The sequence below is a fragment of the Talpa europaea genome, assembly GCF_964194135.1.
Source record: "Talpa europaea genome assembly, chromosome: 8".
Lineage (NCBI taxonomy): Eukaryota > Metazoa > Chordata > Mammalia > Eulipotyphla > Talpidae > Talpa > Talpa europaea.
This window is the reverse complement of record NC_140075.1, coordinates 119930039-119950527: the sequence shown is the minus strand read 5'-3', so window position 1 is coordinate 119950527 and position 20489 is coordinate 119930039.

Genomic DNA, 20489 nt, shown 5'->3' with positions numbered 1-20489 from the left:
CAGGGATTTCTAGATCCTCCTGGTGGAGTCAATGAGCCTCTTCACTAGCCTTCACTAATGCAATTTTCCACTCAGCTGATGTTAATATCATATGTAACATTGACTGTAGGTCCACCCAGGTACACTGGTGGGAGGCAAGAATAGAGGCAAACAAACTAGCCATTCTTTTAGGATCCTATCAGTAGGGATGGACAGAACTTCTCCAATTAGGGAGGTTCCCAGTGGAAAATAATGTTTGATAGGTTGCCTCTGTTCATTCAATCCAACCATTGGGAATTGGCAAAGAGGGAACTGTCCTACCCTAGCCTAGGGTCACTACTTTGGCCAAATTGGGTGCCTTGTTTAGTATGAGGAGGAGGCACCATTCTAGTTCCAACCTGGGTGTGGCCTCTCTACCACTTAGGGCCTCTGCACCTGTGTGTGTGTGGCCTCTATTTGCATGTGTGTATTTGTGAAAGATTTGGATAAGGCACTCCTGCATGACTGCCTTAAGACAATGGTCCACATCACGAGGCAGCCTGGGATGCCTAGGCAGCCATTGACTGTGTGGCCATGGTCTCAGGTGGTCTGGGAGTAGCTTCGAAATTACACCAAGTGCCTGCTCGGGTAGTCCTCCCTGTATACATGGTCAACATGTCCCTTCCTGTTCCCCATAAAGTTGATTACCCTTTGTCTCTCCTGGACCCTGCTCCTCCTGCCATTGTCACATCATCGATCATGCTTGTTCATTCTGCTAATAAATAGCAAGAGGGCTGCTCACTGAGCAGCAGAGTCTTGCCTTGCAAACCTGCTCCACAACTCATCCCTGAGCATGTCCCCGGGGACATGCTGGCACATTCTTGACCACCAGTCCTGGGGACTGTGACTACAAGGTCTTCAGAGCCTCTGCAGTTTCCCCAGGAGGGATGCGACCCTCTTGAAAGGGAGTCTCCATTGGTGGGTTCAAAACCTCCAGTAAGTAGTGGTTCTCCTCTTCCTCCCCTCCTCCTCACCATTACTGCTATCAGGATAAGGGGGGGGGCTACTTTACCCTTATTTGTGCCATCCAATTGGCCTCTGTCTTTTCTAAGCCTAGCTTATGGAGGGCATCCAAAATTTGTCCCAGGAGACTCTTATTCAAAGTAGAACCAACCAAACAAACAAAAAAAGTTATAGAAAATCCTTATGAACATGGCTGAGAAGATTCCCAAAAGGGAAAAATCCTAAATTGGAGGTTGCAGCTGAGTCCCAATGTATGCCCAAAGGAACTCCTAAGACCAAAATAGTGTTCCATATACCAGACTTTACAGTGGCCAATGCAAAGAAGAATCATGTAGGCTGGTCACCCACAGATGTGATGACACCACATTGGTTACCAAGTTCTCACAGGCAACCCCAGGGGGAAACAGGATGATGCGAATTGTGAGTCCTCCCCCACGCACTTAATAACTGTGAGATAAAAGCAGACACACGACGAGAAATTTTTGTAAAAGTTTTGTTTACAAGGGAAATGAGAAGAGGGAAAACAGAAAGAGAAAGAGAAAAGTATAAATGACTGACATTTCCTTCCAGCACGGCTACCTGAGCTGAGATACCAGCATGCATGAAGTTGAAGCCAGAAAAACAAGAGAGAGTGAGCACACACATATATGTTCAGTTATAAGCCAAGTGTGGCCACTTAATTCGGCCCTTCGTTCAGGGCATCAGGTTCACAGCATGCTAGGATTTGTAGTCCTTAGCTCTTGATATTTCATTGACATGAAGTTGATATTTCATCCTAACTCTTAGCCAGGAGCAACATGCTTACTGAGGAAACCAAGCCCCATCACACTACTTGAATCTTCGATGAAATATCCTACCAGGACTGGTGAGATACATTACCCACTGGGTAAAGGGAACTACTCAGTCTCCACAGGGATCCTGCTGTCCTGTTGCAAGCTGGGCCTATTGGAACGCACTATGCCTGGAATGAACCTGCACCATTTAAAAAGGAGAAAAAACATGAGCCCTGGTCTGATATATCCTGCCCCTGCCCCTTTCATACTTGACAGTGCTGTCACCCCACCCTCCCTACTGCAGACAATATGTATGGTATGTACAATCAGCAATCAGGTCAAGCTCCTAAAAATGCCTCATTTCTGTTTGAACAGAGAAGCCCTTACTCAATTCACTCAGCAAGGCTAGAATGATAGCCAATAAAACCCATCCTTAGTGTACCCTGAAACATTTCACATGAGAAAAGTTGTCCTCCAAAACAGAATGGCCTTGCACACTATTACTGTTCCTCAGGGAGTCACCCGTGCCATCATCCAAACAGTGTAGTGTGTTCACACCTGATGAGTCTTCGAATGTGTTATCTTTATTGAATCACCTGAGGACATAAGAACCCTGAATGACCCAACCCCCCAGAGGGGACTTAGTAAATCAATGATTTTAAATCAGGGGATTCTTGGTAGGAAAAAGTTGTCACTGACTTGAGAATGATCATGTTGATCTGTTTCATGCTAATGCCTGTGTTGCTGCTGAGGCATCTGACTTCAATGCAGCTTAGTAGCTCTGTCCAATGTGCCTCCTCCACTAGTGAACTAGTTTGCTGACTGCTCAAGACACATTGCAGAGGCGCATGTGACTATAAAAGCTGGTCCAGGGTGGAGTGTCGGGAAAGGTAATTAAAAGAGCATGACTGGCTGTTGACCTGCAAGTTGGACCTGGGCAATCGGAGGCTCTTCAGCCCCTCCCCTTGGAATGCACATCATAGCCCTGCCCCTTGTTCCCAGAAGATGTTCCAAAGATACAGCTTTGAAAAAATGTGTTTTTAACGTGTTGTTGAGACTATCTAGACTGTATTTATAGCTGAGTCAGATAAGACTGCTATGAAATTTTTGAGATTTTTGGGTTGGGTGAGGTAGAAACTATTCACCTTGCCATCACCCACCACCAGCCTTGTAAGTTTCCATGCTCATTAAAATTGTCACCTGCTAATGTAGAGTGCCATGTCTTCTTTCATCTCTTCCTGCCTTCTGCATGTAGGGAGCCGATTTCAGGTTACACCTGGGGAATTATTGGGAGGTTGTGACCCAAAAAAAGTGAAAGGAGATAATATGTGTACCATCCCACTTATATGAAATGTCCATAAGTAAATCCACAGAGTCACAAAGTAGCTGAGGAAGAAGTTTTTGCCAGCCTGGAAGAGAATGGAGAGTGACCACTAATAGGTAAAGAGCTTCTTTTGGGGTGATGAATTATCTAGAATTAGACAGTGGTGGGTCTATAACTAAAAATCATTGAACTGTACAATTTATAAGAAGGTATGTGAATTACATCTCAATAAAAATACTTTAAATTTTATACTGTAGAGCCAAGAACAGATTTTTAAAATTCTTACTTAAATATTAGCTACAATTTTATTTTATTTTTTTTAATAGAGGCATGTTTTATTTATTTATTTATTTGTTTGTTTGTTTGTTTGTTTTGTTTATACATGCACTGGGTACAGTCAGAAGCGCGGGAGGGTGAGAGAATTCACCAGAGCCAGAGCGGGGAGCAGAGCAGGCAGAAGGACCGAAGTACACTGCTGAGGGGAGCAGCGGGCGGCAGGAGAGGTCTGCGCGCCATGTGGGACCCTCCTCCGGTGGCCGGGGAGCAGCCGGGGATCGAACCGGCGCCGCAGAGGCAGCGGGCAGCTTCGCAACCCAGCGCTCAACCGCTGCGCCACCGGGGAGGCCCTATCTACAATTTTAATCAAAAGTTGGGTTTCAAACCAGAACATGACTTCTACATTTACATGACTTCAGTATCACTCTCCCTTTTTTTTTTTTTTTTTTTTTAATACAAGCACTGGGTACAGTCAGAAGCGCAGGAGGGTGAGAGGATTCATCAGAGCCAGAGCGGGAAACAGAACAGACAGACTGACTGACGAAATACACTGCTGAGGGGAGCAGCGGGCGGCAGGAGAAGTCTGGGCGCCACATGGGACCCTCACCCGGTGGCCGGGGATCGAACCAGAGCTACAGAGGCTGCGGGCAGCTTCACAACCCAGCGTTCAACCTCTGCGCCACTGGGGAGGCCCTCACCCTCCCTTTTCATGTACACTCTGAATTTTATGCATCCTTGAAAGCTGCCTTCAATCCTTTCTGGAACAAGATTGGTTGTGGATTAAAAAAAGACAGAAACACCTGATTCATCTTTGTATTTCTGAGTCCCTGGACCCTTGGGGGTCTTGTTATTTTTCAGATACCTTTGTAGTATATTTTCAGCAGCAAGAGTGAAAGTGAAATTGTGCTGGGGTCCAACCTCAGTGGGACAAGTCATATGTCCCACTCTGCTGAGCCTTGCAGAAATACCCTAAGTTACCAACACAGTTAACATCCCCTTTGGGCTAGTAAGCACTTCTCAGTCATTTGGCAGATTCACCAAATGATCTTTGACTGTCATGTGCTGGTGGACACTGGTCTGGTCAGTTGACCTATCCAGATTAATTCAGTTCAGTGGAGATGAGTCTTTCCCCTAAAGCCATGTCCTGAATGAAGCCTTTTAACATTTTGGCCTGCTGAGCCCATAGTACCTATCCTGATAAAGAGTTCTTAGATTCCTGGAATCAGAAGGCACCTGGGAAGAGGCAGAGAAAATGGATGACCCCAAGACTGGCTGGGCAACCCACAGAGCCATCTCCATTGCTATGGGCCACTAACACTTTCTCATCTTGAAAATGATGGGGTTCAATTCAGTGATCCCTAACACTTCTTCCAGCTCTAACACATTAGCTGGTCTAGGGCTTCTCAAATGGTTGGATTTCGTGGATTAGTAGAGATGGCACACATGTCCAAGAAATGACACAGTCTCACAGTCTTTACTCTCTTACTTTCCAAGGAAGGACAGTCAAAAGCAAAGTTGCTACCATTTGCTATTATATCATTTCCAGAAATAAAGAACATGTTAACTTTAAAAAAAAAAAAGGTAGAAAGGAAACAAACTCAGAATAAAAGACAGTGCTTGTAAAGAAGAGGGGTGGGCCACTTCACTTCAACATATGAGTGCATTCATTCAGTCTTCTTTAAAGATACCTTGACTAAGATTGATCAACACTCATACAATTCATTCATTTCAAGAGTACAATTCAATAATTTATAATAAAAGTATAGAGTTGTACAAGCATATCCACAATCTAACTTTAAAACATTTACATTGGCCCCGAACACCTCTTGTGCTGGTCTGCAGGCACCCCCAGCTCCTTCCCCTCCCCTTGCTCCCTATCAAGTACAGGAAACCATGAACTGACTTACTGTTCCAACAGATTGATGTTTTCTGGATATTTCATACAATGGAGTTATGTACTATGTAGTCTTTTGTGTCTGGCTTCTCATTTAAAATAGCATCTGTGTCGTGGCATGTATGGGTACTTCATTCTCCTTTATGACATAATATTTATACAAGAACTGGGGTGTAAGCCAGAGGTAAAGGGGTGAGATGATCCACCAGAGACAGAGTGGGGAGCAGAACAGGAGAATTTACTGAAATACACTGCTGAGGGGAGCAGCAGACAAGATAGGAGCAGTCTGCTGCACCATGCGGGTCAGCTCCCTGGCGGGGGATCGAATTCATGCCACAGTGGCTGGATGGTGCTGAGATTTAACCCCTGTGCCACCAGGGATGCCAACACCATACATAATATTTAATTGAAGCATATACTGCATTTTCTTTACCCACTCATCAAAGGGAAAGAATGAGAGCAGTGCTGCATGAGAGATTGCACGGCGCAATGGCTGACTTTGTAAATGGGGGAAGGCCATGAGCCAAGGAAAGTAGGTAACTTCTGGGAATGGCAAGGAAATAAATTCCCTCCTAGAGCTTCTAGAAGGACTATAGCCTTGCAAACACCATTATTACAGATCACAGAGACCCATGCTGGACTTCTGACTTCTAGAACTACAAGAAAATAAATTTGTATTGTTTTAAGTCACTAAGTTAGTAGCAACTTATTGCAGTAGTCACAGGACTCAGATGCAATGGGACAAGCTAATGCTAGCTTTACTTTGACATCATTAATAGACCCATTTAGAGAGACATCAGTAGTTGGAATTAAAGGCACAGTTCTTACAGGTGTGTGGGTTCAGATTCCAACTCTACTATATACTGTATGTGATACTGAGTCAGTTTTTTAAACTTTTATGTTCCTCTGCTTCCCAACTATAAAATGGGGTTAATAATAATACGACCTCACACTCTGTCATGAGGATTTCAATGAGGGTATTGAGTGGGACTCTATGTGATAGTTGGTATGTGGGAAATGCTATTCGGAATTATTTATTCACCATTGTTGACATGGTCTTCCCAAAACAAAGGAACATCAATTGCCTGTGCTAGCAGTGGAACTAAAATCTGCTTAAACCTTTCACAAGATATTGCTTTCTTCCATCAACCTTGTTAAAAGATCAGAGTACTTAACATTAGCTTTCTTGTAGAGCTGAAGCTAAAGGTTTCAAGAAAGCTCCCCTCTGGAGGATTATGTTCAAGAAAGTTTGTCCAAGCTCCTAGCTAAGGAAGATACTGGACGATGGCCAAAATGCTTGGATCTAGTTCCCCCTTACCACATCTTTCTCAGAAATCACTGCCAAGTTCATGGATGATGATCCATTAAGTGTTTTTATCCAATACCTCAAATCATTATAATATTTAACAGTGTTGGCTGAATATCAAATTAACACATAAGAACAAGTCAGAAGAGTTTCCAACTTCTGATGACCTCTTTCTAGAATAAACAAAGTTCCCTTCTGACTTCTGGACATAGAATTTTGGACCTGGGATACTTTGGAGATGATACAGCAAATAATGAAATTGAGATATTGAAGGAAACATGACGATCGAGGTCCTAGAGCTAGTTCGCCAAAAGGCAGGACTTGAACCCATCTCTTCTAGTTTCCAGCCCACAAGCCCCTTGAGAAGTTGCCACAGATAAAATAATTTAAGACTTTGGGCTGAATCCGGCGATACCCTAAAAATCACTTGTTGTCTCAAGTTCCAGGTATCATCTGGGACATTTTCTTGTACTTCCTCTCCCAAATGCAAGCTCTTTTTCAATTTTAGGGTTGAGTAAATCAAATAAATACTATCGTTATCTCTTATTACATCGTCTATCTTCACTCTTCCATGAGCATGAAAAGATGTTGAGCGTGAAAAGAAGTTGGTGAAGTCACTATTATTTTTGGACGGTATGCTGGAACCCAGGACTTCCCCAAACCAGGGTTGAACTGCATAAATAGCAAGGCTGACTTGTGATCTTCAGTAAAACTCAAAGACGGTAATTAACATGAGCTCAAACATAAAAAATAGTCAACATGTGATCAGAGTTCCTGTTTTTCCTTCTTTTCTACAGAAAAATAACTTGATTGAAAAGTGAGATTGCTGACTGAGGACATAAAGTCAAAACAGGAAGCAGCAAATGACTGACAAAGCATTGTCATCAGTAAGAGACTCCCAACACCTTCATGCTTCTGTAAATGAGTAGACAGACCCTGAATCGAAAAGTTAGGCAGAGTGTACGAGGAAATTCAATCCCCAGCCTTTTGGAGATGTTTTATGCTAATAAATTCTCATGGTCCCTTATCTTCCCTTATGTCATTCAAGGAAGGAGCCTGAGGTCTTCGTATTATTCCTATCCCTGAAGAAATATTCTTATAGTATTAAAAAAAAACAAACTCTTCTTCAATTCCCCTAAAAGATGCCTTACTTTAGGTACTATGGTAGTATTTGGATCATTTGCCAAAATTTAAAATGTTTTATTTCTGTTTCTTGTTTTATTACATTGGCTGAGACTTTTAGTACAATGTTGAATATCAGTAGGTACCCCTGCTTTTTTAGAAACAAATTACTTTGTTATTATGAAGCATTTCAAACTGCAGAATAACAAATGCTCATATGTTCACCATCCAGCTTTACCAAATAATAATACCATATCTGCTTCTGAGCCTTAAAAACTTATATCTGAAGTCAAGGGGACAGACAGCTGCCATACCATGAGGACACTAAGGCACACTTACTGGGAGGCCCAGGGGCACAGGGACAGAGGTCGCCCATCAGCCAGTGAGTGATGTAAGAATTAGATCCATGAGCCCCCTCAAGAATTCAGATGACTTCAGCTCATAAGCCAGAACTGCCCATTCAGACTGGTCCCAAGTCCCTTCCCATGAAACCATAGTAGATAATACGTAAACACAGTATTGTTAAGCAACTAAGTTTTGGCAATAGTTTGTTATGCAGCAATAGGTAACTAGTACAGAGATTGGTACCTGGAAGTAGGTGCTGCCTAAACAAAACCCTGAAAATGTGGGAATGGTTTTGGGATTAGGAAAAGGGTGGAAACTGCAAGGATCAAGAGAAGTGTGTTAATGAAAATTTAAAAGAGGAAGTTAAAAGTATTTTAATGGCCTTCAAGTGGCCTACTAGGAAGGCTTGAAGGAAAATGAAGAAAATATGATAAAAACTGGAAGAAAGGTGCTTAATGGTTAAGTTTAGCCACACTGTGGCCACAGTAATATGGAAAGTAGAAAATCTACCTAATGAATGGGTGCTCTACCTAAGGGGATGTGATAGGCAGGCAGAGAGTTCCTAGTTGACTTTTTCTTGTGCCCATAGCAAAGTGCAAGAGGACAGAGATAAGCAAAAACAACAAAAATCAAAAGCAACTGTAAAACATAAAATTGTTAGGACTTGCCAGATTTGGGAATTCCTAGATTCTCTTCTAGGTAATAATCAGAGCACAAGTTGGAAAACATGGTTTAAAGATAAAATCAAGGGCAGATTATAAAATCCTTTAAAAGATGAGAGGCAGTGCCTCAGGTAGAATTTCAAAGAACAGAGCTCGGGACCTGCCCCTGGGCTGCTGCCCCTGCCAGGGGAGTGCAGGTGGAGACCAGGTAACCCAGACCCCAGCACCTTCCAGAAGCTTAGCCAGCAGTGAGCACTATGCTAGCGTAATGCGTGGCACACCGCACTGGGTCAGCTTGAAGATAAAAAGAATTTAATCCCCTCTGGACAGAAATAAGCTCTTTAAGTTTATGCCAGGCAAGCAGGAGCTGGGCAGAAGGGGTTGCCAGACCACAGTGAGTCAGAGCCAAACTATCTCCCCAGACTATGCCTATGATGCCACTGGGCACCCAGGTGCCATCCCACCAAATGCTGGCCTCAACTTTGATGTGGAACTTCTCAATCTAGAATGAAAGGACTGGCTGCCTCATTAACCCCGGGTTCTGGGATGTTCCAGAGAAACCAGCACCCGCATATTCCCACACACAAAGCCACGTGGCGATTTTCCTGATGCGCCACTCACTGTATAAGCATCTACCCATAGAAGCATCACCTGGCTTTGCTCTTCCCTTCTTTTTTATTTATTTATTTATTTATTTATTTGTTTGTTTGTTTGTTTGTTTGTTTTTGTTTATACATGCACTGGGTACAGTCAGAAGCGCGGGAGGGAGAGAGAATTCACCAGAGCCAGAGCGGGGAGCAGAGCAGGCAGAAGGACCGAAGTACACTGCTGAGGGGAGCAGCGGGCGGCAAGAGAGGTCTGCGCGCCATGTGGGACCCTCCTCTGGTGGCCGGGGAGCAGCCAGGAATCGAACCAGAGCCGCAGAGGCCGCGGGCAACTTCGCAACCCAGCACTCAACCGCTGCGCCACCGGGGAGGCCCTGCTCTTCCCTTCTTTTATATGTTTTGACCAAAATGATATGCCATAAAGCTCAAGTTGTTCATTTTATTTTGCTCTCATTTTGGGGTGAAGATTCAGTTTCATGTTTTTGGATAAAGGTTTTCAATTAAGCATTAACAACAGAAGTCATGAGTTAACTTTCAAATAGGAACTGGTGTGTGTGTGTGTGTGTGTGTGTAGACTATTTTTTGGATGAAACTTTAATCATTTATATATTAAACTTTCTTGCCACAGTGCTACAAAGCCATAGCAGACTAGAGGCACTACTGAGGGTAGAATTTTCCCCCAAGTTGAGTGATGTCCTTGAGTTGAATGAAAAGCCCAACCCAAAACTGAAGTAAGGAGGGTGTAGCCCTTTGCCTCCACCACCCTGCCTCACCCCCCCACCCCAAATCCTCTGCCTGTTGAAAGCAGGTCCTTTTCACTGTGATGCTGGACATTGCAGGTATCAGTCCCCAGGCTAGCAGGGACCTCTGAAACCTGCTTGGGGGTGGCCTGCCTCTGCCCTATCGTGTGTGTGTGTGTGTGTGTGCACGTGTGTGTGTGTGTGTGTGTTTTCATAGATATTCAGGACTTTTGTGATCTCACAGCTATCCAAACTTCTCCCTAAATTTTAAGGACTTTAATGAAAGTTTAAATTGAAGGTGCTATTTGCAGACATTTAATACCCAGTGAAAGCTCCGTAGTCAGATAAACTTGGAGACTTCTTGTAAGAGAAGGATACTGGTGAGTGCTGCTGCAGCATATTCTGTATTTTTGACTTTCGGTTCCGCCTGCTGATCTCAAAGTTCCCTGCCTTTTCCTTCCCCTCTCACCCCTCTGCTGTCCTGGGAAGTGATCTGCTGAGAGAAACTACTGCTGCCTGCCACACCCCCACCTCCCAACTACATGACTTTCAAGTTTCATTACTGCCGTAAAAGTGTTTGGTGCTGCTTTTTCTCCAAAAAAGAAAAGATCTTCTAGGGGTTTTAAAAGCACTGTTCTTAGCCGCAGGCAAAGCTCAAGTACCAAAGAGCTGAGGTCACAGAGATTTGTGAATGTTGGCTGATGGGGAAATGTTCATAAGTGACCCCCAAAGTTTTACAGACAATTGTTATCAACAGAAACACCACCAGTTAGGATTGATCATATAAATTAAGGTATTTTTGAGTCTCCAAAATTCCATAGGCAGAAAGCGGTATAGGGCTACCTAAGAGGAAAGTCAAGCTACCCTTCAAGGAAAAGGAAAGATGATCAGGGGTAGAGCCATGAGCCCTCGGAGTCTTCCCGAACCCAGAGCCCTAGTCAAGGGATGAACCAACACCCGCCCTGCTGGATTTCAGAATCCACTGCCGTTCACCAGCAATTCCTGTGTAGCTACCATCTCTGCATAGCACTATCTATACCAATATCCTCGGCCTGGTTCGCCAGAGCAGCTGGCAAGGGGATAAATGTCTTTAGTTCATAGGTCTACAGATCAAGAGTAACCACCGTTGGAGAGCTCGGGTATGATTTCAATAGTGAGATTCTGGACTTTGAATTGATGTGGTAATGGAACGAGATTTTTGAGGACCTAGGGAGGTGGTGAGTGTATTTTTCACAGCGCAAGAACTGAATCATGGGGGACCAAAGGGCAGACTGTGAGGCAGCCTCTGGTCCATGAAACTGTGAGATAGTGTTTACTGCTGTTGTTAGTCACTGTGTTTTGATGGATTGTTATATAGTAACAAACAATGCACTGTCCATAAATACTTTAATCTCTCTCTAAAAGATAAGAGGAGGGGTTTTGGTACTTACAGACATGGTATGTTTAAAATTTATTTCTTTTTATTAAGGTACCACTGTTTTGCATCCTTGGTAGTGTCTGTTAGAATTTCCCCCATCAGTGTGGTCCCCGGAACTTTCCCATCACCAAAGCGCCCAGAGTGCTCCTCCGCAGTCCACCGGCCATTACACTCCTAGCAAACCCAGGAAACCAGCACCGGCAGGGAGCTGCATGGCGCAGACTCACAGCAGGAGATGATCCTCTCTGCCAAGACTCTCCACCAGAGTTATCTGTGTTCCCTTTAGAGTTAATAAATATTTTGTAGGGAGGTACTTCCAGATCACGTAAATATCCTCTTTCTCCCCCAACGTTCACCCACTAGATTTAGTGTCCATCGATGCTTCTTGCCTCAGTGAATCACTGCTACAGTGAAGGCCACAGGATGGCCTCCCGAGTCCATCTTCCTTCTATATTTATTAGTTGGCCTTTTTACTGCAAGGAAGTGCTTTCTCTTGTCCGCATTCATTTTTCATTCACTTATTGATACAACATAGACTTACAGGGTCCAGTTTTATCCAATGGAATGTAATCTGGTGCTCTCATAAAAAAAATTTTTCATGTCATTTCCTAGAATGTGACTTTTCTATCCTTTTTTTAATCCTTCTGTCCTTCTGACAGTTCACTCTCATTCTCAGAGCACATTGTTGCTTTCTGGCACTATAAGACATGTCAGGCTCATCTTATCCTTTCTGGGTCCCCATCCTAGAATCTGTCATTTCCCCAAGGAGCAGTGGTTCCTGTTGGCATTCAGAACACAGATCTGGTCCCCAGTGTGCGTACAGTTGCTCGCTATTTATTTCTGTGTCTGGTTAGAGTTTGAGAACCATGAGTTCACACCAGTATCTCCAGTTCCAATCCACCACCACCAGGTTCATTCCAGACTGTCCCCTTTTCATATTTGCAGCTTTCTTCTTTGACAAGGAGACACCTGCCTCCTGTGATCCATTATCTTCAAGATATTTAAATTTTTGCTCAATCCTAATTTCTGTAACAAATCTTCCAACCCTGCTTGGTCACTGCCCAACTTCCTTGCCGAGACCCCAACTGCCAGGCCTCTGACCTGTGGGGTCCTCATCTGATCCCTGACCTCCACTCTTGGCTGCCTTCTTTACTTGGACCTTTCTAGCCACTTTCCACAGGCTTATTAAAGGTAGCAAGTGAGGAAATGGGAAGCCCATAGGAATATTTTGCATAGATATGAAACAAAATGAAATTTTATAAGAATTTCCCCCTCAAAATCAAAACCAAAAAAATGAAATAAAAGTTGTGTATTGAGTTATAGTATAACCACACCAACAGAAACTATTGCTAGTTATTTTAAGAGAAAATAATTTGGCTGCCCATTCCCGTAAACAAATACTCCAAGAACTAAAAGATTTACAAAAAAACCTAAAGATTTCAAAATGTTCAACATCCCTTATAATCAGGGAAATGCAAATTAAAACCACACTGAGATACCACCTTACACCAGTGAGAATGGCACATATCAAAAAAGCAAGCAACTACCAATGTTGGCGAGGACGTGGTGAAAAAGGAACTCTCCTGCACTGCTGGTGGGAGTGCAAACTGGTCCAACCACTATGGAGAGCTGTGTGGAGGTTCCTCAACCTGCTAAAGATGGAACTACCATACGACCCAGCAATTCCACTACTAAGAATCTACCCAAAGGACACAAATACATTGATTCAAGAGAACACCTGTAACCTATGTTTACTGCAGCACTATTGACAATAGGCAAAAACCTGGAAACAAGCCAAATGCCCAAAAATAGATGACTGGATCAAGAAGATGTGGCACATATACACAATGGAATATTATTCAGCAATCAAAAAAGAAAAGCCATTCGCAGCAACGGTGGATGGAGCTAGAAGGAATGATGCTCTGTAAAATAAGCCAGAAGGAAAAAGAAAAATATCGGATGGTTTCACTTATAGCAGGAATATAGGGGAACCCAATAAGACATCAGTGTAAAAAAATAATAACAGTACAAACCACAACAAAGCAAAAACAGACAATTATGAATCAGAGACATCCAGCAGGGGAGGAGGCGGGAGAGGGAGCAGAGGGAGGGAGGGAGGAGCCCAGGGGACGAGGGGATGGTGCACAGGTGCACTAGAGAAGGAAACTCCATGGGGACTACACTGAGGGGTGGGGGGAAACAAATATCGTTTGAAAAGGAAAAATGACGTTAAAAAATGTTTTAAAATTTTAAAAATTAAAAAAAAAACCTAAAGATTTCAGTAATCAGCAGAAGCTCCACTCCTTACTGTATACTCAGGAGTCATGAAAACCTATGTCTACACAAGAACTTGCAAATAAATGTTCATAGCAGTATTACTCATAACAGACCAGCAGAAAAAAACCAAAATGGCCATGAACTGTTGAATGGACTAAAAACAATGGTATAGGGGCACCCCTGGTGGCCTAGGAGTTAAGTTTCAGTGCTATCACCACTACAGCATGAGTTCGAGCTCCGACCAAGGAGCGACCCACATGGCGCAGCAGACCTCTCCCGACTCCCCACTGCTCCCCTCAGTAGTGTATTTCAGTCCGTCTGCCTGTTCTGTTCCCCACTCTGCCTCTGGTGAATCCACTCACCCCCACACCTCTGGCCTGTACCCCAGCTCTTATATGCTTAAATAAATAAATCTTTAAAAAAAAAAACAACAGTATAGCCATATAATAGAGTCCAGCTGTAACAATGAATGAAGTATTGAAGCATCTACTCATAAAGGAACATATCTTGATGATTCCACTACAGGAAGCGCGCAGTAGAGGCCTCTCTATGGAGACTGTGAGTAGATTAGTGGCTGCAGTAGGGATGGGACTTATTCAACGAACTCACTGTTGAAGGCAACTGGGTGGTTTTCTTACTAAAAATAGCGTTGCCGTAAATTGGCTTAGACATGCCTCTTCTTGTGTTTTTGCCTAGGCATTATTTTAGTCAAGGAATCTAACTTCAGAACCCTATCCAGATTACTTTCCTCAGGATTAAGATTATTCATTCATCTTCAAAAGATATTTACCCACCACTGCTATAGATGTTTTTGAATCTAGAAACAGAAACAAAGCAAAGTGCCTGCTTTCATGGCCTTACCTTGCAGTGTTGACACAAAAATAAATGGACAAATAAAAATGTTAATGGTAGATGACAGTAAATGCTATGAAGGGAGAGACAGCAGAATAAACAAACAGTGAGAGGTTGAGGTGAGCTGTCTGAGCTTGAGCCTTTGGGATGGGAAGCTTGAATAAATGAACGAGAGGACCAGTTCTGGGAATGTCTGCCACAAAGAGAACAGTGCAAAGGCCCTGAGGTAGGAGTAACAGTTGTACCCCGTGTGCCCTCATTGGAAGATGCAATGGAAGTCAGCCCAGGCCCGTCCACATGGGCCCTCCCCTACACGGAGGTTCTGTGTGGGCCCGTGGCTCTGCTACACTTTCCATGGAAGAGCTAGCCATAGAGAGGACATTGTCATGTGATTTTACAAACCACCCACTGCGATCACACTGCCAGGGTGAAAACGGCATCATCTTCAAGGTGAACACATACTCCTGGCCTGCTCGAGGCCTGGTGGGTGGGTCCTTAGCCAAGATTACAACCCCTCCAACATGTGAAGAATTCGAAGCTGACTGCCCTTCCCAGCACCATCTCACTCCCTCTCTGACAAGCCTGGGAGCAGGCCTCCGGGGTCTGAGAGACAAGACTGGACCTGTACCCCTTCCCCGGATTCCACCCAGGTTTTGGATGGAATTTCTACTCACCCACCTTGGCCTCAGAATCTTTTTGTCCCTTCTTGCCTCCTCCCTAAAAATATCCAGTTTTGAATCTCAGAACTTACCCAGTTCTGTTTCTCCTTGTTAGGGCTGACACCAGAATCAAACTCTTGTTCCTTTCCCTACCTATATGTTTTAATTGTGATTTATTTGACATGTTATATTTGTTTCACGAGTCCAACATGACGATTCTATATTGTGTGGATTGTGAAATGAGCACCACGGTCTAGTTAACATGTGAGCTCCTCATTCCTAGGACTGACTCACTGTCACTCTCCCTTGCACAATGCCCGTCGTGATTCGTGGTGATTACAGCATGCTCACAGCTAATCCTTCCCGTGCCCTGCGCCTGCCATTCCCATGCCCTATCCTAGACCAGCAGGCATCCGTGCTGGTGTGCTTGTCTGCTCGCACTGCTGTAAAATAACATCGACTAAGTAGCTCACGCCACAGAATATTTTTTTTTTTCCGACAGTCCTGGAGGTTAGAAGTTCAAGATCAAGGTGCTGGCCCATTCAGGCTCTGGCAGAACTCTCTTCCTCCCTGCTCTCCAAGATGGCCGCCTCCACAGTGTGTCCTCTCTTGATGCAGGGGAGATGGGCGCCCACGGGAGCGCCCTCTGGTATTTTTCATTAGGACACTAATCCTATATCTACAGGGCCTGACCCTTATGGCTTTACTTGTCCCTAATACCTCCTTATAGGCTATCTCCGAATACTCACACGGCACTTGTATAGCATCAATATATACATTTGGAGGATACACAATTCAGTCTGTAACAAGCAGGAATCACAACCCCCCACCAGAAACTCGGTTTTGAGTGACGCGCCCTCCACTACCCCCTCCTCCTGCCTCCCATCCGCTCCCATACCTCAGCCTCAGCAGGTCCTGGACCCTCCAGAGCCTCCAATCCACTGTACCAGCTTGTCTCCCTCTCTATCCCCTACCTCACGTCTTCACTCCCATTATCCTACTTTAAATTCCATGACTATTTCAGGGACACACATTCCTTGAACTTGCTTAGCTGAGTTAAATCCTGCTTAAACCCATTGTTACTGGCTTAAATCCTGAGTTATCGGGTTAAGTCCATCGCTCCACCTGCTGGGCACCAGCGCTCCAGCAGCAGGAGAAACACCGAGGGGTCACATGACCAGCCTGACTCACCTCACTGGGCTTTCCTGACCTCTGATGTCAAGTGGACCTGGCCTGCAGGCTGCCCAGAATCATCTGTTTTTTCCTGTTGCCCCCATGTTCCCACTCTGCTGGCATGTTCACACTTTTTCTCCCCTAAAACCCCTGGGCCTCTTCCCCAATTCTCATCTTCAGCGGGTGACCTAATTCTCTTTTTCACTGAGAACGTCCACAAGCTCACCTGCACATCCGCTCACCTGCCCCCGGGCCTGGCTTCCTGTGAGGAGGTGGGAGCGTTGGTTCTCCTCACGGTCAGATCCTCCCTGAGCGCCGTGGCACTGCTTCCTCTCCCTCTGGCTCTTGCAGTAGCAACCCTTCTTTCTCTTTTGGATATTTCTCAAAAGAGATCTTTTCCATGCTGTTCTTTTCTCCAATCCTTAAAAATGGAAAAGGCGGGGGTGGGGGGAGCCTATTTTGACCCCACCATGCCCCCCCAGAAACTGCCCATTTATCTTCTTTTCCTTTACAACAGATTTCCTGTATATAAATAAAAACCCTGTAACTGTTAAACAGCTCCCTTCCTCCCACACCCCACCCTATCAACTTGCTCCTCCTCTCCCAGGAGTCAGATATTCTGGCACTTCCGTGTACACGGGACCAAGCCCTCACGGACTTGGCGCGCCCATCCCTTCCTCACCATGACTTCACAGGCTTTCTCCAGGCGGTTTCTGGGATTCCACACTCTCCCATTTTCCTCCTCCCTCTTCCCCTTCCCCCCTTCATCTCTGAACATCGGAGGGTCCAGGCCTTAGGGCAGGACTGTCGTTGTCTCTGGCTCCACTTGTTCCCTGACCGGTGTGACTTTCCACCCACATGCTGCCGACCCCACAGGTTTCTCTCTAGCTAAGTCCCCCCCAAACAGAACCCAGGCTCATGTGTCCCATTGCCTGCTGTCTGCACCACTTGGTAGACGGCTGATGTATATACAGACACGTCAATGGGGTGTAATGAGACATGGTTGACCTCAGAACAAAAAAAATTCCTCCGGCAACAATGCGGATACATCTTACCTTGACATTGACTAAGTAAGCCAGCCACAGAAGAAAATCCACACAAGGACTCCAGGCATGGAACGTGAACAGGTGAAACTAAGCTAGATTGTGCAGCTATGCAAAGTTAGAGGAAGGGCCACAGAAAAGGAGAGTTATCACCTCCAGCACAGAAGAGGGTTGTGGTAGGAAAAAACACTCAGGGGGTTCTGAAGCACTGGCAACCCCATATCTGGAGAGTCTATCATATGTATTTCATACTTTCCTTGCTGTAAAATGCAGGAGTTTGGGGCCTCCCTGGTGGCACGAGGGGTTAAGACACAACCTATGAAGCTGTCCGCAGCCTCTGCAGCCTCTGCAGCACAAGTTCCATCCCCGGCCAGGGAGCTGACCCACATGGCATAGCAGACCTCTCCTGACTCACCCGCTGCTCCCCTCAGCAGTGTATTTCAGTAGATCCGCCTGTTCTGCTCCCCACTCTGTCTCTGGGGAATCCTCTCACCCCCCGCACCTCTGGCCTGCACCCCAGTTCTTGCATGCATAAATAAATAAATCTTTAAAAAAATAAAATGCAGAAGTTTGTTTTCAAAACATCTGTGAATAATACCCTGAGCCCTTCCTACATTAGAAACACTTTAAAATTACTAGATAAAATATTTCTTGAAGTATTACATATACATATTTTACATATTCACTTTACATACTTAGAAAATGCGTCTGTAATGCAGCCATATCTAGATACGCATATTTACATATTAGAAGCCACAGTGACAAAACTGTAAAGTTGGACAAAACCATCATTTTAAGCATACAGAAGAGCAAGCAAGAAAGTTAAGAGTATGAGAAAGCTCTGAAGCCAAGGACAAAAGGAGATCCCACAGGAGAGGGAGACCTGAGGTGAATTGTTAAAACTCACAGAAAATACTCCAACCTCCGCTCTGGGAAAAGCAGCCAAAGTTCCTGGAAGAACTGTGGGCTCGAGTCTGCCCCCTTGTGGCCAGTCCCCTTGACCTCACTCTCTCTGTTTTTGCTCTATGCCCACCACAACCACCCCTGTCCAGGTCAGCTGTGACTGCCACACCACTAAATCCACCGCTCTTTTCCCAAGTATCAGCGTGCTTGATCTCTAACACAATTTTTTAATTGAGGTGAAATTCACATAATTCCAAATTCGTCATTTTCAAGCACAATTTAGTGGTCTTCACAACGTTGTGCAACCATCACCTAATTCAAGTTCCAAAATATCTTCATCTTCACCCCCCATAGAAAATTCTGGACTCATGCCTCTTCACCCCTCACACCCTGGCAGCCAGCAATCTGCTTTGTCTCTGGAATTTACCTGTCTGGAGGTGTCATATATGCGGAAGGTCCTGGTAATAATTCAGGGTTCTTCAGAGAAACAATCAGATGGGTGGGTGGGTGGGTGGATGATGGATGATTGTGTGACAAGAAGTTGGAATTGACTTGTGTGATTTAGGCACAGTTATAGTAGCCAGTTTACTAGGAAGTTTCAAGTCATGGGGGGAACTGACAGGAAATTGTCCAACTTCTTCCAAAAACTCTGCTCCACTATAATTTTTTCCCAATTCTCATTATTCCTTCTGAATGTTTCCTCAAGGATATCTTGGTTGATCCCCTAACTTTAAGCCACCTTCAGTTGCCCACATATTTTCTCAGCTGTTGTTTATCTGAGAATGCATTTATCTTGATTTCACTTTCAAAAGATGCTTTTGTTGGAAAAATAATTCTAGGTTGGCAGTTTTAGCCCCCAACACTTTACATATGCCATCCCCTCTGCTTTCTCTCTCTCACTGTTCCTAATGGGAAGTCAGCTAGTACTCTTATCCTCCCGGATGTGATGAGACATTTTTTCTCTTGCAACTTTTAAGATTTTCTCTGTTTGTTTTTTTTTTTTTTTTTTGTCTTTCAACAGTTTGATAGTTATATACAGGATGGGTCTCTTTGCATTTATCCTATATGAAGATCATGGAACTTGGATGCCTAGGTTAATGTTTCCATCAACTGGGAAGTTTGGGGCCATTTTTTATTCAAATATTTTTCTCCTCTCTGAAATCCTCAAAAAATTCAGATGATCTGGGATCTTATTTGGCTAATCAGTTTCTAGTGACTTAATTTATCTGACCTTCTAGAGCTCTGGGATTCCACTTCAACTTCTTTCATTCTCATCCTCTCCACAGTTAAGAGCATTGTTTCAAGAGTCACACTGACTTATATTTGATTCCCAGATGTGCTACTACATCCTGTGAACATGGAAAAGTAACTGCATCTGTTTGAATCTCTGTATTGTCACCTGTAAAATGGGGGTAAGTATTAGTCAGCTTTTATAGGTAATGCTGTGTAAGATACAATCCCAGATCTCAGTGGCATCTAAAAACAAAGGTTTGTCTTTTGTTTGTATGTTAGATATAGACCACTTCACTTTTTTTTTTTCCTTGCAGGGTGCAGGCTGAGTGAGCAGGCCTCTCTCCATAGGCCATTCTCATGATAGAGGAAAAAGATCAAGAGACTTTGTGGAAATACATCTTGGCTCTTTACACTTCCAGTCACATGTGGTGAAAGGCTCTTCTGATCACGTGCCATTGGCCAAAGAAAGTCACAGGATCAAGCATGACATCAGTGAGGTTGGAAAGAACACTCCCGAAGGATGCGGCATGGCAACAGGTGGCAAAGTGTAACCCTAAAAGGAAGAGCTACTTAATGGGTGGGATCACCACCACCTACCACCAGATAGAAGCAGTACCTTCCTATGGCTGTTGTAAATCTCCAAGAGCTAAAGCATGCCCGAAGCGTGACACAGTCTTCTGCACTTGATAAGGGCCCAGTAAGTGGCGGAGAATAGTAGTGTCATGAAAATCTTCTCTTTTCTGTTCACTGGACTGGGCTAATCCTGAGTTGGCGGCAGAAAAGAAGTTGCAATTTAATTTGGAAACAATAAAACATTGAGTCTGCGGATACAGGCTTCTGAGGAGTGTGAACCCCTTATGGGGGCAGTGACCGCAGTTGCTCAACCTCTGACCTTTCGTTTCCT